This window comes from Phoxinus phoxinus (genome assembly GCF_949152265.1).
Source record: "Phoxinus phoxinus genome assembly, chromosome: 16".
In the NCBI taxonomy this organism is placed as follows: Eukaryota; Metazoa; Chordata; class Actinopteri; order Cypriniformes; family Leuciscidae; genus Phoxinus; species Phoxinus phoxinus.
The window spans coordinates 11,271,659-11,289,299 of NC_136891.1; the positions used below are offsets into that span (position 1 = coordinate 11,271,659).

The 17,641-nt window shown below is 38.5% G+C and overlaps 1 long non-coding RNA gene across 1 annotated transcript; it reads left to right on the top strand.

Annotated features, from left to right (window-relative positions):
* The first annotated feature begins 4 nt into the window (after window positions 1-4).
* Window positions 5-17,165, top strand: LOC306983339. The gene is made up of 3 exons (XR_013794338.1): window positions 5-116; window positions 728-865; window positions 16,102-17,165. It is a non-coding gene; the product is annotated as an uncharacterized lncRNA (long non-coding RNA).
* Window positions 17,166-17,641: the final 476 nt, after the last annotated feature.

The window sequence follows — 17,641 nt, forward strand, 5'->3', positions numbered from 1 at the left end:
GCGAGCGAGCTTTGACAGCTACTCTGGAGCACGCGCTTAACAAAAGCCACAGAGCTGTATCGCGCGTGACGTCACGGTAGAGCTCCGCCTGCGGAAAAGTACCGACGGACAGTGAGGTGAGGTCAGGCCCTGGAGTCGGGGGAAAACGGCTAGTAAAAGTAGTCTGGGTTGATACATCTGGGTTGTTTTTTAACCTGTGGCATAAATTACCTGCGTTCTCTCCATATATCTATTTTGCGTTTCATGCTCAGTCCGTTTTAGTTCTCAAACGGAGGCGTGGTCCAGTAGACGGCCTCATTAAACTTCTTTAAATGATTTAAAATAGGTAGTCTCAGACAGTAAACAACTTAAAATTAGTTTATATTAAAGTAGTTAAAATACTTAAAATCAAGATGAGGTTCTAAAACACCTAAATTGACAATTCAATATTATGTGAAAACGCATACAATTTCTAATATTTTTTTAATGAAGAACATACCGTTTTAACTTATGAATTTAATTATTATTAATTATTTTAATTTATTGACACTACTAGTTTCAGAGGACAAGGCCTTAATTTTTTTTACAGGTCCTTAAAGGCAAAAAGTTTTTAAAAACCACATGCTTTTTCACTAGCATTTTTTTCCGTCAGTGATTGTCAGGTGATTTTAATCTGTGCGTGTGGTGACTGGTCAGTGCATATTGTTACAAATGAGAGAATGATGAGTGTCCTGATTATGGCTTTCAGATGTCGAGACCTCCAATACCCATATCCGATAATGCATTCCTTCACCTCCCCATGTGTAAAGAAGCTTAGCTTCTGTGATGCAGGCGTGCATGATGTCAGAGCCAATTTTTTACAAATGATCCTCTCTCTCCTGCACAGGTAAGACTCTCTGCCTTAGCCAGCATTGTAAATCATAATTGGATAAATGGATCAGCGGCACGACTATAGACACATGAGCCCAAGGCAGTGCTAAGCTGCCCATTCTGTAACTGCCAGCCAGTGTAATGCACTGACCGCACAATCCCAGTAACAGAAGCTCGAGAAACATCCTGGCCTTTGTTAGCAAATCCACACCTACAACTGAACTGACAAGCGATTGTCGGCATGCGGATCAGGTTTTTAAAAACAAAGTTGTAGGCATAACTAAAGGAAAGGATTTAACTGGAGATCCTGTTTACACACGAGACCAATGTGGTCCTTTCAGGTGGCCAGATCAGTGTCCATCCAGGGGGCCAGAGATTGGACTTGTTCTCTTTGTTGAGATGTAATTATTGTAATTTGTGGCTATTTAAAGTGTTGACCAATGACCGGACCATTCCTAAGCAACATGACTGCTGATTAGTCCCGAATAGTCCTTGCATCACATAATGCAGGATCTTAAAATATATTGTTTATATTTATTAAATTATTTCAGAAGCACACTGTAACAAAAGTAACTGAATACGGTAGTTTTATATTGTTATGCATTTTATATTAGCAACATATCAAAAAGTTCAGATCAGATACCTATATGTTATATGTGAATTTGGAGTAATAAATCCAATCACAAATATAGCATTACAACACATCTCTTTTGTATATATCGTTTAAGAGAGCAGATATGAAGCATATGTAGCGCCCTCCAGAACTTTATGAGACTGATGAGATTTGTAGTGTCAGTTTTGACCCAGCGCCATGTTCTTGTCCCCTCGAGTTAAAAACGGATACACGGCCTATCTGAATCCTCATGCATAATTAGATCTTTAATCACATTGTGTGTGTGTGTGTGTGTGTGTGTGTGTGTGTGTGTGTGTGTGTGTGTGTGTGTGTGTGTGTGTGTGTGTGTGTGTGTGTGTGTGTGTGCGTGCGTGCGTGTGCGTGTGTGTGTGTGTGTGTGTGTGTGTGTGTGTGTGTTTGCACGCACGTGGTAGTTGTGTGGTTATCTCGTCTGAAATCCTCAGGCTCAGTCTACTGGCACAGATGTGTTCTGACAGCAGCAGTATTAATATTTTAATATTTCAGGTAAGAGGCAATTTCTCACAACTGCAACTAACATGTGAGGAGTCTGGGGAATGTTTTCAGCAGGACATTTGAATTAGCTCAGCAAAACAAAACAAACAAACAAAAAAAAGTTCAGCAGAAGGAATGCTATAAAAGGGAATAGAATAGAAAACCAATGCAGCTCATTGTGCGATTTTTATTTTAAAAAAAAATCATTTATAAAACAATTAATATTGGTTTTATGAACCATTACTTGTTTTTTGTGAATGAAACCCATGTAATTTCAGTGCCACTAGCGCCACCATTTGGATTTGCCATCATGATGACTGTTTTCAAACACTTTTCCCGAACACTCCCTCTGTCTTCCCTTTAGTCGGAAAAACATGGATTTGGCATGTTGGGCTTGTTGTGATGGTCAAACAAATAGCAGTGTTTGATAGCACCACAAAGCGTTTATACTTTTTGGGGAAATCAAACTACGAGGCAATTTGTTTTTGTTGTCTGCATATTAATGGGAGAAAATGTTAAAATAATTATTATATTTAATAATTGTTATAATTAATAATTTTTTTATTTTTATTTTTTATTATTAGATGTTAAGAGTGAGTGGAGATACAAAAATGGATATGCTCATATATATTTTAACTAGAAAACTAGGTCACAGGGTGTGTACAGTATGAAAACGTATACTACATAATTAATGCATGCTTACAGACTCGCTGTATACTGCACTGTACTCTTAGAAACTGGCTTGTCTGTTTTTCTTTGGTGAAAGGTAATGATATGACCATGTCTTTAATGTCCCTATGGATATAAAAGCAGCATAGGCTACATGACATTGACATGTTTTAACAATTTCCCTTAAAGGGGTCATGAACTGCATTGTTTTATTGTCATAATGTTTCCTGTGGTGCATTTATAATGTTAGTATGATTTTAACATAAAAAATAGTAGAATAGTAAATTAAAGGCATTATTCTTACCCTGATTTTAGCCTCTGATTTGTGCTCTGTTTGAGGGGGCGTGTCTGCTGTGAGACTTCAGTGTAAACGCCCACTGCTGTGATTGGCTGACGTTTTTGCATATGAAATAGTATTACATGTGGAACTTGTAACTTTCTCAAACTTTTAGCACGCTTTTACTATTACTGCTCTCAAGGTTTACTAATCGTGTAAATTGTTGATTATAGTATTATATTTAGATCTATGGCATTATATTTAGATCGGTATGCTATATTTAGAAAGGCTGCAGTGATGAGCATTGGGGCCAATCACAGACATGTTCAGCGCATAAACGTGATCTCATCATTGCAACTCGATTTCTGCACAATAACGGATGCTTTCATCATAACTAACAGTGCAAACACAATGTAAAGATTCGTTAATTATTAGGCTACAGGAGTTTTGGCGCGAGTCCAGAACTCAGTCACTGATAAACACCCACTGTTTGATTGACAGCTCCAACGATTGCAAAGGGAGCGTTCTATATCTAAATGATCACAGTTTAAATAACAGATTATTTTCATCCTACTAAGCGTAACAATGGGAAGTAGACGGTTAAGTCGCTCACTGGTTTGATTTACTGGCACATAGACAAAGATCATCTGACTGAACATTTAGGCTATCATTACATATCACTATCAGAAATCACTGGTCACAGACCAGGCATTAGCATTAACAGTTACTTACATGTTGTGGCATTGTCGAGTCCATATAGTAAAGTCTGTTTGCAAAGCCTGTGCCAAAATTGTGACTGTTTTACCAAAGAATCCACAGTGAAATGAACCGATTACAAATATACTCAACTGAGACATTCACATTGTTGAAAATAAAGAAAATAACCACATTTGTAGTATTAGGATCTTTTGGAAGTTATTCGTGATCCATCCTGTATCTCCTCTCGTCATCTCAGTCTCAACAAGCCAGTGAGCGGGGGCCAAAGTGAAGTAGGCGTTGATTTTCTTCTGCAGAGGCGGTCTTTCACCACCTTATTACGTCATAAAGAGGCACATTCATGAACGAGGCGTTTGCTAGGTTTGGTAACAATAAAAGTTGTTTTTGGAAAAACAAGGAAGTTTTTAAAACATTTTAACTTACAGAATATTCTTATAGTATGATGACCAAAAACAATTTGATTTCTCAGTTCATGACCCCTTTAAGTATCATCATAATACACATAAACAGAATGAGCTATACCCATGTGTTCATTTAAAACACCACCAATTGACACTAGAACCACAAATAAATCAGCAATGAATCGCTATTGTTTTACACCTTAAAATGACTCATTAGACTTATGAGTTGCAGGCATCCTGCCTGCTTGCATTTAAGACTGCAGCCTGCGCATTAATTCGGCAAGTTAAAACATTTGAACATTTGAAGAAGTAATATCTGGACATTGATCAAGGCCTTTTTTAGGCAGCTCTGGATCAGTGTTCTCTGTTAGACGGAACAAATTGTTTTGTGGGAGATTGTATAGATGCACAAACGATACATACAGATACTAGCATCATACAATATAACCCCTTTAATATTACGTCTAAAGGCGGAAGGGGGCTTAGGAGGAGGACGCAGAGCTGGCAGAGGGGACCACCAAGGACGATGGCGGCGACAACGGCAGGAGCCAAAAGTGACCCACAACTCCCGCTCCGCCTGGGTCTTTACCACCTTCGTCTCCACCTCAGTCGGTCGGGCTCCTGGCTTCCCCATGGCTCCTCCTCCCTCCTTCGTTTCCACCGTGGGCCGGCTGATAAACTAGATGTGCGTCCCACCCCAGCATGTGTCACCTGCACATGATCGAATCAGCAATGAAAATGTTTGAAAGAGACCCACAATTCCAAATTCGCAAAAGGTTGCTGCTGGTAGAGGTGTTAGTGAGGCCAGCAGGGGGCGTTCACCCTGTGGTCTGTGTGGGTCCTAACACCCCAGTATAGTGACGGGGACACGTCACTCCTCTCCTCACAAAATTGCACTGGTTGCCGGTTACCGCTCAAATTCAAGTCACTGACAGTTGCCTACAGAACAACCACTGGCACTGCTCCCTTGTACCTTAACTCATTACTTCAGACTTATCCAGAAACTTGCGCTCTGCAAGCGAGCGGCGTCTTGTGGTGCCATCTCAAAGAGGCTCAAAATCTCTTTCTCGGACCTTTACCATGACTGTTCCCTGCTGGTGGAATGATCTGCCTAACTCAACCAGAGCTGCTGAGTCCGTAGCCATTTTTAAGAAATTGCTGAAGATGTATCTTTTTTGGGAGCACTTGATCAAGTAATACTAACACTTTCTCCTCTATTCTAACTTTAAAAAAAACAAAAACCTACGTTAGATTGAACTGCGAGGGGTCATAGCACCTGTTGTCCTACTGCTAGTTTAATTGCTTCTATTGTTCTCATTTGTAAGTCGCTTTGGATAAAAGCGTCTGCTAAATGAATAAAGGTAAATGTACTGCCAAAGAGCGCCGTCCTTCAGATGAGACATTAAACCGAGGTCCTGACTCTCTGTGGTCATTAAAAATCCCAGGATGTCCTTAGAAAAAGAGTAGGGGTGTAACCCTGGCATCATGGCCAAAAATATGCCCAGTGGCCTCTGTCCATCATGGCCTCCTAATCATCCCCATACACTGATTGGCTTCATCACTGTCTCCTCTCCACCAGTAAGCTGGTGTGTGGTGGGCGTTCTGGCGCAATATGGCTGCCGTCGCATCATCCAAGTGGATGCTGCACATTGGTGGTGGTTGAGGAGATTCCTCCCCTTCTATGTATAGCGCTTTGAGGTCTCAGAAAAAGCGCTATATAAATGTAACAAATTATTATTATTATTAATTCCACAACAAGCTGAAAATTCATGAACCGTAAGCTGACCATGAATGACATAACTCCAAGCCCTGACTGAGGTGCTATTTCCTCTGGCAGAACTTACAACTGCTATGCAAAAAGAGCTCGGAAACCTTGGCATGATTCTTGTAGCTGTAATAGAAATTAAACAGCTTTTGCCCTGTGTGCCTGAGAATCGCTATCTCTCCATTCGTGAATTTGTGGAGACACTGTCAGATAATGTCTCTACTCGTTTTAACATAATTCTATTCTGACAAGCACCTTGTGTTGGCGGCTGTTTTGGGTCCGCGATTAAACTGAATGTATCATTAGGGATGGTATAGAGAGAAATCAACTCGCAGTGATTCGTGAATTGTTGGTGAAGGAGGCAGAATGCAGCGGTGTGGATACTATGGACGCAGTGATTGAGGCTAGAAGTGCTTCCATAAAGGCCCACATTTTCGGCTCATATGAGAGCAACTTGAGTGTACTGTAGCTGACAGTGCCAGAGGTGAGATGGAGGAGTACCTGGGCTCAATGAGAAAAGGTCCGCAGGAAGACGTCCTTTAGGCTTTTGGAAAACCCATGCTGGATCCCTCCCTCAACTAGCCAGGGTCATCCGCAAAGTCTTTTATCATCCCCAGTGGTTCTTCCAGTGCTGAGCGCATCTTTTCCGCCGCTGGATTACTGTCCCGGGCACACCGCATGAGTCTGAAGCCTGATACTTTGTCCAAGCTAATGTTAAGTAAATTCTAAAGGGATGTAAAGATTGAGGCATTTTAATAGACCACATTTTCCCGCAGTTATTTAAACTTTAATACATGTCCCTTTTATTAACGCACCTGGTCAGACTTGGCTCTCATAGGCACTGGGTCTGCAGTGGGCTCTGGCTTTACATCCTCACTGGGCTTCAGCTAAGTTGTCGTGGCGGGCTCAGGCTCGAGGTGGAGCAGCTCTAAGAAGTCCTGTGTGTGTTCCTCGAGGTAAAAAACCCTTCTGTGTGAGGATGAGAATTTGTACTGTTGCTAGATCCATTTTCTTCAGTTCCATCTTTCTGTCACGGTTGGCTGACACAGTCGATAAAATCAGCACCTCTATGCTTTAAATATGGTGTATTTGCTGCGTTTGCGGAATGCAGATATTTCTAAAGCCTATGTGTTTCCACTTGACAAAAAGAAAGGGACCTTTACAAAGGTAACATTAAATGATATGAGTAACCTGCAGTACTGAAAACATGCTATTTTAGGTCTAAGTTGATTTGATTGCACTATGGAGGATTCAGTCTGCAGATACTTCTGCTCTCTCTCAAGACAATACCTTCCCCTTCAGGAATACTGCAGTGAAACATACTGTGAGTGTTTGTGTGTCTGTGCTGAATTTAGTCTCTCCGCTCTCTCCTTTTTTGTCTCACTATTGCAGGAAATTATTGTGCCATATTACATTTGCTTGCTCACTTGAGGTGATTCTGCATTGCTCAAATTGTAGAAACCCATTATGTTGTTGGCTTCACAGGCAGTAGTTAGGAAGATATATACTGTTGTAATAAATGACCTTGAACTGGTTGGAATTTGTAGGCAGCATAGATGATCCTTGTCTAAAAAAAATGTTTGGTCCAAATTTTTATTACATTTCTTTAGCAAAATGAGCATTGTAATCTCTAAAATTTGTACTAGGTTGTTTCTAAAGCTGTAATTTGTTTAGGGTTATTAGAAATTAAGTTGTGGTGCCTTGTAAGTCTATTTGCAATGTCTTTTTAAATATAGTCTAAAACAATCCAGTAATATAATTCATAATTGAAGTGACGTTAAAACAGTTAGATATATATACATATATACGTTTGATCACTACTTTGCTAATCGTTAGGACAAATGTAGCTTGTTATGATACTGTAGAGGTGCTGAAAATGTAAGTTTTACTTAATATTCCTCAACCTCCAAAGCCTACAGGTTTGGTCATAGGACCCACATTTCCCCATGGTCATTAAGCCGCGACCTACTTTTTTTTTTAGGAATTACCTAAAGTACCGTCCCACTTTACTTAACATACACATAAATAGTAAGAATATGACTAAAACCGTCAATATTCTTTGACGGCCACTAAGAACAGTCTTGTGACCCACTTTTGGGTTGCGACTCACCATTTGAGAAACACTGGCCTACATAAAACGCTCTGAGTCATTCACTGACTGAGAAGCAGTTCAGCTTCCTTAGGGTTCAGACAGAGCCTGTGTCTGTATTTCTCCATCTACTGTGGTTATTTGTGGTTATTGTGTCCACTTTCCCTCAGATGCCCTTAGTCCAGCCAGCATCCTTATTCTCCCTCCCTTTTCCATTGACTGTGGTAAGTAGGTCAGAAATTTGCTCACACACTTTAGAACTGCGCTGCTCGTTGTTGGCCTTAAGCCAGCAGACGTGTTTACTTTACCAGACCACTATAGTAGTATTAACCTTCACTCGCAGAAAAACATTGAGGCAATTAATGTCTGATTCCTAACAAGTGCTCCATATCTTTATGACGATAGATTTTTCTTTTTTGCTATTTAGATTTAGTTCTGGTCATTAAATCAGAGAATGCCCAAGCCATCCAGCTTTAAATTCAATAACAAACTCTCTCACCTGCCTTCTTTATTCTTTGCTTACTTTCTCCCTCTCTTTCTTCCCACATTCACTCACTCACTCACCCCTTTTGTGGATGTTCCCTGTTGTTTTTGAACTACTTCAACTTGAAATTCATTAACATTATGACAGTATCATTAAATGCCCATCATGGGATTTTTCAAAGGATTTGTTATTCATTTAAATCGTATTACATTTCTCCATTCACATGTTCCAACATGACAGAATTTTGGATAGGAATTGATTTTGTTCACAATTATGTATTTTCATATTTATGACACACATTATGTTGGTGCGGCATTATCTATTTGTTTCAGCCAGTGTTAATGTTTTGCAGTTTGTCTTGTTTAATTCAGTTATAGTCGTTTGACAGAAATAATTTATACATTTCTCAATATTTTGTCATGTTATATTCATTAATTCTGCGTTAAAAAAAAGTCAACAAAACATTTAATATTTTAATTAACGGTAACTAAAATTGCTAAATTAAACCAAATATTCAAGTCATCCTTCGATAATTAACATTTTGTTTTGTTAATTTTGTTTACAAGTTAAACACCAGTCTCAGAAATTGTTATTGGCAAATTATTGGGAAAACAATAAGTGGCATTTGGCTATAGTGACATGCTTCATCCTTAAAGAACAAATGCAACGTTACACAATCTTTACACAAGCTTTATTGTCCCTTCTAAATTCTTAAAAGACTTTTAAGCCTTTGATTATTGTTGATACATTTGTTTGTCCAAATCTTACTAGTGTGTTCAGATTTCATGTCCAATTGAACAGTGTCTAAATCAGTGTTCAAAGCAATTCTTAAGACCGAATTGACTATCCTGTGTTTTAAACAAACTGTGATAAGTCAATCAAACCAAGGCTGATTGTAGAAATTGCACACTCAGGGAAACTAGGACTCAACAGCCCATCCATTGGACACACTTGCCCTTGTGATCAGTCATTTACGCAATATGTTACAGCATTGGCCTCGTCCTATTCAACCAAATAAATCAATTTTCAATAGGAGGAACAGCCATTTCTATGGTTAACCGATATAGATGTCATTCCCTGAGAGGGTGAGGTTAGATCATGTGGTGAGTGGTTATGTAATTCAGGATGCCATGTGCACAAACACAGGAAATGCATTATCAAATGTGGATTTGCATTCCATTGCCTGGAGTACATTCATTTAGCACATTGATTCAAAGGCTATATATATATATATATATATATATATATATATATATATATATATATATATATATATACTGTATAAGCTTAATCCACCACATATATCAGCATTCATTTTTAAACACTGAGAGAGCAATAACACCATAAATGCAATCATAATTCTAGCGAAATATAAAATAACAAATGGAGTTGGGCTATATTCAACATAGACAGACACCCATAGGAAAACTCTATAAATGAAAATACTGTATAATCATTTTCTGCTTTCCCATCATGTGGCAGTATAGCAGGCACTTCTCTCAAAACACTTTCAGCACCTCTTCGTCCTGCTCTCCTTTAATGAATCCTGAACATTCACTTGATATGAGAGCCTCTAAATTAGCTTGTCTGTGAATAAGTCTAGTGTAGTGAGTTGAAAATGGAGAAGGAAATAATAGCTGTACTCTTCAATAATAGCACTGAATTCTGATGAAGAGCAAGGCTACACTCAGATGCCTTCTGCTCTTTACTGTTATTATTCAGGACCTGTTCAATTGACCGTTCGCAAAGACCCGCCCCCCTTAGTTATTTTTGCTATGTCCGACAAGCTACGCCGCTCGCACGCCACACCATGTTCTCACGCAGTGGAAAAATACATCGCGGAGCAGAGAGGACACTGACAACATGTTGACAGACAGGACAGAACAGGTTACTTTTGATATTAAACATATTAAACAAAGTCTCACATTTCAAATTTGGTCATTTAAAAAAAATAAATTTTAACAATAAATACTGTTTTGTGGCTCTTTAATGTGTCGTGACAGATCGCTGTAGAGCCTCAGTTAAAGCTGCTCGTGAAGCGATCATCTCTTCCTTCTAGTTCATTTATAGCACCAAATAAACATGAATGAACATAAGAAGGAATGTTATTTTGACCGCGGAAAGGCGTCAGTACACTCCTTTTTTCAAGTTCAAATCCTGCCATATTAATCTACTAACTCTCCTGACAGCTTTGTCGGACAAAATGGCGGATGGCGAAGTCTGATTGATCAAGCTCCCTGTGAAGGGTCAATTGCAGACCCTGGCAGAAAAAGTTGAGGTCCCTTTTTTAATGACGTACGACTCGCATTTACTGGGGAATATCCAATTTGTCTGCTTACATGGCAGACGCAAATGCACGTATCCGATTCATATCTGTTTTATTTCCAAATATGAGTGAGGCCTGAAACCGATCTGAGAATATCGGAATCCATGTGCTTTTTTCCTGCTTACACATTCGCCGGTCATATCCGATATGTGCCACATGAGAGGAAAAAATCGGAATTGGGTCACTTGAACCATGCAGTGTAAATGGGGCCTTAGTAGTAGCTTGCTGGTGTCACAGATCAGCCTTATCACCATCCTCTGCACTTCATCTCCCATCACTCTCCTCTGTTCCCACCTACACGCCATTCCTAATCACACACAACTGCATGTCATCATCACCCTGATCACTGCCTCTAGACTCACACTCTGATTGGCCGGTCTCGTTAATGCCATGTGGACTATTCCCCCTGTCTCCAGCGATCTCCTTTCCTCTGTGTCGCCGTCAAGATCATTCTTTGGACTCCATTTACCTGCTCACTTCTTTACTACCCCATTGTTGTAAATAACCTCACTATTCACCTGCCATCTTCCTCTCCTGTCTGCATTCTGTAAAAGCTGGCTTGAAATAGCTGACTTGCTATTTCTTTCTTCTTTTTTTCATACATTATAAATCACATTATTCTTCAACAAACAGCTCAATTTGAGATATAAAATGTTAATGCTGTAATCCACTGAATTTTCAAATTTACACCATGTCAAAGGTTGACATGATAAAGCAGCAAGCGATAAGTTCCTGTAAATTGTGTTTGTAGCCCCGCCTACGGTGAAATCTCATTGGCCCAAAATGCTTCTCATATATACATTAAACTTAAAATATCTTCTGGTTATGGTTGTGTAACTTTGAACATCAGTTTTGTAGTAATAAATTGCTTGTTGTCTCCTGGTTAGGACATGGTGTTCTAATTCTAATAAGTGCAATAATAATAATGTTTGCCTTTATAAAACCCACAAATTACTTACAATACACAGGAAGTGGTTTTAAAGAGTTTTTAATGGTACTCTCTAACTACTTCTCCTGTAATGATATTTGTGGCCTTCATGCACGACCCAGCATTCAAGGGCGCCAGGTGATCTCATAGAGGTATAATGTAAACGTTTAACAGCAATCAGGTAATGGTTCAGTGTAACTGAAGCAGAGTTATGAATGAGACCTAAACTCTGGAAGTGATTGAAACCTGCGGCTCAGAGTAATCTCTGTGCAACATATGAGTCCTTTTGACTGATCCGGCGCAAGACTTGACAGCAAATAGTGGCCGCTGTATCAATAAATTGTTTAACTTCGACTAGTTGCGGGGCTGCCACTGCCACATATCCTTATATCTCTTGTCGAGTCAGGGGAACTTCTGAGTTTGATAGGTACATGCACTAATGGCAAGAGGCCAGCCTGGGTTTGGCCAAAGATTGGATGAGTGCTGTGGAAGTGTTTTAGCAATGGAAAAGCCTGTTCATTTGCTTAAAGACTTTGTGAATATGTAAACTGCTTTGAAAAATGACCAGAATAATGGAGCAGCCTGGCCCTTGTATGAATGTCCGTACTCCTGTTTATGAATGCACTGCTTATTGTAGTGGTAGAAGTGATACCGGATATCTGAACAAGATAACTTCTCATGCTCCCATGAACATATCTTGTGCTTTCTGAGAACTGAATGTCCAGTGAGTAACACATTACGATTAACTAGAGATTAGATATTACTTTTCTTAATTTTATTGACATAGTAGACTATACAGTATGGGGTCAAAATTTTACATTTAAAATTTACAATAAAACAACTAAACCTGGAAATAAACCATTTTTTTATTTGGATTTTGAAAAAATTTAAGACAAAGAAACAATATGATGTACAACTAAATTAAGCAAAATAAATGTTTGTATTTATTATGTCCACCTTCAGTGGCTTAGAACTAGTAAAAAATCTGAAAGTATTTAACTATATCAGATTTTGTACTATTTTGTGTTGTAATACCAAACAGTAAGACGTTTTCCACAAAAAATGTTTTGGCAAAAAGGGAGTACTTCAACTTTTGGACCTTGCTGTTCACTTTTGGATTATTGGATTGTTTTAAAAAGATAATGATACTCAGTTGTTGTGTGTATTTGCACATGCTCAGTGCAGACAGGCATTATAGGCAATCAATGTACATGTTATCTCATTAGTGACTCTTTAAGCTGAGCTAACGTAGTTTTATCATTTGAAAATAATTTCATCTGATGTATTTCTCTCTCAATGGAGTTAATTTTTGTCAGATGTTAATTAAAGTACTGTTTAAATGTAATTTCACGCAGATGAGGAAATTTAAACACTGTACATTTATTCAGCGGCCACCTTTGACCACGATTAACCCAAATCTTGTTCAGTGCTTTGTTATGTCTACCTCCATACTCTGTGTTGCAAAAACACTGCATATTTCTTGGAACACTGACTACGCTCACGTTTCCCACTGTTGTTGCCAAATGCTGGTGTAGGTGTTATCTGTTGTTGTTTTGCAGTGCTGATACTATGTGAACGTCTCCCCTCAAATTCTTTATCGTCTTGCTGCCCTTTCCCTCAGCTGCCATTGTGACTGCCTCACATGCTCATACCAAGCAAGCATTAAATTTCTCCTTAAGATAATAAGAATGACCTTCATCTGGACATGACGTCTTTTTCCTCATCCTGTCAGCCTTCTTGACTGACAGCAAAGGGCTGTGTGTATTTTATGGTCATGAAAGTATCTATCTGTCTGTCTGTATGTCTGTCTGTCCTCACATAATTTACATATCCGTCAAGATAGAAAGACAGTTAGATAGAGGGATATTCTGACAGGGTTCTGTTCATGCCCTCAGGAAGGAATCACATGGTGGAGCTCTTGAAGGCCACGTGCTGCTCACACTCAGAATACAAATACAGCACACATAAAATTCACAGACACGGACACAAAGTCACTTTGCCAAGGACACAGAGGATAGGCCAGAAATGAGTTATGAATGGTTAGATATTTACATGTAATTATAAAATTACAGCATTCCCTGAAATTTTACGGTGGAGATTTACTTTGTATTGAAAGTATTAACTTGGCGAGTCTATGGATTATGTGCTGTTTATAGTTCACTGTATTCTAGAGAATTGCATTAAGTGGTTACAGGAACGTTTGGAATTGGAAATGGTTTTATTTGAAACAGGGACATTGCACAAATAAACATTAAACTTGTTAAACGGGAATATGTCTTGGGCCAGGTTATAGCAACAATTGCAAATTTTTACCCCCTTGTAACACTTCTAGTTGTTCGCACTGTTTTTTCGGAGCAGAGTATTACAAATTTGAGTTTTATTAAATTATCAAAACTAAGTATCATATTTGACCAGTATATGACAGTGATGATGATAATGACGTGTTTTTTTTTTATCATGGATCTTAAGGCAGTTTTTATACAAAGATACTAAGGGTTTTATGACAGTTTTACATGTGTGAGACCAGGATGTAATGCAGTACAAAAGGTGGGGGATGATCATTGCATTTAAATATGTACGGGATGCTTCAGTGGTAATGTATCTAAAATTTACTAAATCAAATTTCAATTTGTTGCACAATTTTTTAACATGACCTTTAAAGCAAAGTGTTTATATATTGGCCATTTACTAAACTTTCCGGATATGTTTTAAGTATAGACCGGTTTGTGAAGAACATGGTTTCAGTTTTTTCAACATTTAATGTGAGGCATGAGTCATGTAACCAATCACTGACCTTGCTCATAACAGTTGATAATTTCTTGGCTACGTCTGTTGCACTTCTCCCATGGGTATATAAAACTGTGTCGTCAGAATACATCACAATATTTATGCCCTTGCAGACCGAAGGCAGGTCATCATTAATATATAATTCATAATTAATTTATTAATCCAAAGAAAATCAGGAAATTAAGGGAAAGAGAAACAAGGGATTGAGGGCTTAACCAAAAAGGAGGGTGAGAAAGTGCCTCAAAAGTACTATGAGGGAGGACAAAAAGAGTTTATTCAAGGACACATGAGAAAAGAAATAAAGAGGTTAAGTTAATCAATGTCAGTCGTCTCTTTTGTCAAGATGTTCAGCTTTTAAATGGACCAAACCGAGCTCTATGTTGTTCTAATAAACATTAAGCCAATTCATGCTGTGAGAATCTCAACCTGTTGTATTTCTGGGCTGCCAGAGGACTTCTGCACAGTCTCACACATACACAAAGCTCCCAGTACTTCTTGGACTTAAGATACTGAGACATTATGTAGTCTTGTTTTTTTCCTTGAATTAACAATTATCGTAAATGGTCTTATTTTGGGTTGAGAAAACAGAGAAGCTTATATAAGGCTTATAAAACCACATTACCGGTAATTCCTAAAGTCCACCCTGAACGTTCACCTCATACAGAACCAGTTGATATCAGTATATTTCAAGCAAAGTTATTTGGGAGCTTTTCAGGTGATGCGAACCGCTTCAAATGTACTCAAGTCAGATTTCAATTTGATCGTCAAGTACAGAAAAGCCTTGAACTTTCTGTCATTAGAAGGTCTGTGTATTTGTATAGCGTTTCAGGAGAAGTAATTCTGTCTAAAGACATTGCACATGATTTCTATTTACTCTGATAATGAACGACCTCAATTTGATAGACTTTTTAGCCAAACACATCGTCTCTGCTTACAGTATAAACGTGTGACTCTAATCTAAAAAAAAAAAAAAAAAAAAAGAGTTAATCAGAGAAGATTATCATGTTCTATGCTTGTGTTGTAAATGACTACCGTGTGACCCACGGACACTTGTTATGAAGGAAACGGTATCTCTTTCCCAGGTTGATTGTACCTTGTGCTCCATCCCTTGTTGTCATGGATAGTGTGAGTTTGATGGAAACCGTGTTGTTCCCACATATGCAGTGTTCCTGTTTGACATTCCAGTCATTCATGGTCACCCAATCATGTATGAGCCCGGAAAAGATACTTGGGATGGGATATGGGAAAGAATTTTATAGCACAATATGCTAATCAGTTTGCACCTCAACTGTGATCACCAAAGAATGGGAATTCTCAAACGTTTTGTCCGCTGAACCCCTTTGACCTAAAATATTTACTTGAAATTTAAATAGTAATGTAATAGCTAATGTAACAACCATTCATCGTTTCTCTGATGCCATCAGTTATTAGTTGGATGACATGCAGGTAGAACAAATATTTTTATTGTAAAATGCTAGTCTTGTGACTACTTTTTGCAACACTACCAAAAGTAATTGTGCATACTGCTGAATTCACCCATATACAGTTATACATTTCATTCATCTGAAAAAGGCCTCAGCCAATCTTTGCTCACCCCTTCCCCCCCACTCACTTTGTAAATCAGAACATCACTCTTCCTCGCATTACATCCCGGTTATGTAACACTGTTTCTGTTTCCTATAGTTACCCTGAAGACAGAGGCTGCCCCTCCGTTCACCTCCGTGCCAGCCGTCTCCTGTCGGAACGGGAGAGTAGACAGCGGGAATTCATAAGGAGATTGATTGGTTGTTGTGTTTGCATGCGTGTTGAAGGAGGCATACAAATTAGCAGATAGTATTATGAATAATAATTATCGTACAGTGACAGTGCGATTCGGCTTTTGTGCAATTGAAATGACATATTTCCCTTGAAACGCAGTTATTGTAAACACAAAGAAGCAGCAGGCATACGATAACAACCGTGACTGTTTGAGGATGTCGTGGCCTTGCTGGATAAAGATTGTGGAATTTGTTTGTGTCTGTTAGCCAGATTATATCCCATTTCGATCTTTATACTGTTTATATGGACCATGGGAATTTGATCAATCTTCCTCCAACATTTGCCAAACAAAATAAGCTTATGTAAGCTGTGTAAACTGCATTTATAATTTACAAAATGCCCAGTTGCTGCAATAAATCCTTCTGTTGGTTTCTGCTTACTTAATTCACTCTAATGAGCTCATTTCATTACAGTGCCTCTTAAGGATAATATACAAGCCTTAATGTTTTATTCATCACTAACAGTTCATTTTCTATAGCCACAGCACTGATTGCAATTTGCAGCTGATTATGGCTTGCTATTAAAATATTTATGCAATTTTCCCACATATTAGTTTTTAACCATTTAAATTCCTCTTTGATTCTTCCTGGTATCTGTTTGAAAATAAATAATTGAAATAAAAGTCTTTTGGTGACTTTTTTTTTTTGTAAACTATAAAACTCGTATAGAGAGCCTAAGTCCCTCCCCTTCTGGTTGACCACCATGGGACCTTATTTCTGAAAAACATTGTATGGTAGTCAATGGCGAGAGACAACAAATATTTTGATCTCGTTTTAATTGTGCCCTGAATTACACACATGATGTTTGTCAATTTAAAAGATACATTTTAAAGTCAAGAAAGTCGCAGTTTGATGTAAAACTGTTGAGGTATAAGACTGAAAATACATAATTACAAAGACTACAAACCGAAAAGGCGCACATGTGACGTCATATCTTTTCACTCAATGAATGAAGCTAACTTTACTGAAGCTAACGTCTGTCATTTTTTCTATAGTCTTACATTATAATCGTAACGTTACGCCGTGATGCCTGAGTGTTTTGTACCAGACTGCACACATACGAGCAACGGTGACGTATAGTGTGAGACGAGAGATGTAGTTAATTGAGCGATTTTCACATAAAACTAAATGTTACTCTTCTGTTCTATGACAAACTTTGACTTTCTTGACTTTCATAATTATCTTTTAAATTGACAAACATCATATGTGTAATTCCGGGCACAGTTCGGACGGAATAAAAAGATAAGTTGTTTCTCGCCATTGACTACCATACATATTTTTTCCGAAATAAGGTCCCATGAGCCGGAAGCGGAGGGGCGGGACTTAGGCTCTCTGGGTTTAGGTGGGTGCCACAGTGCTCCCCCTGCTGTATGTTACATCCAGCCAGTATTGCTCGCTTCATTATC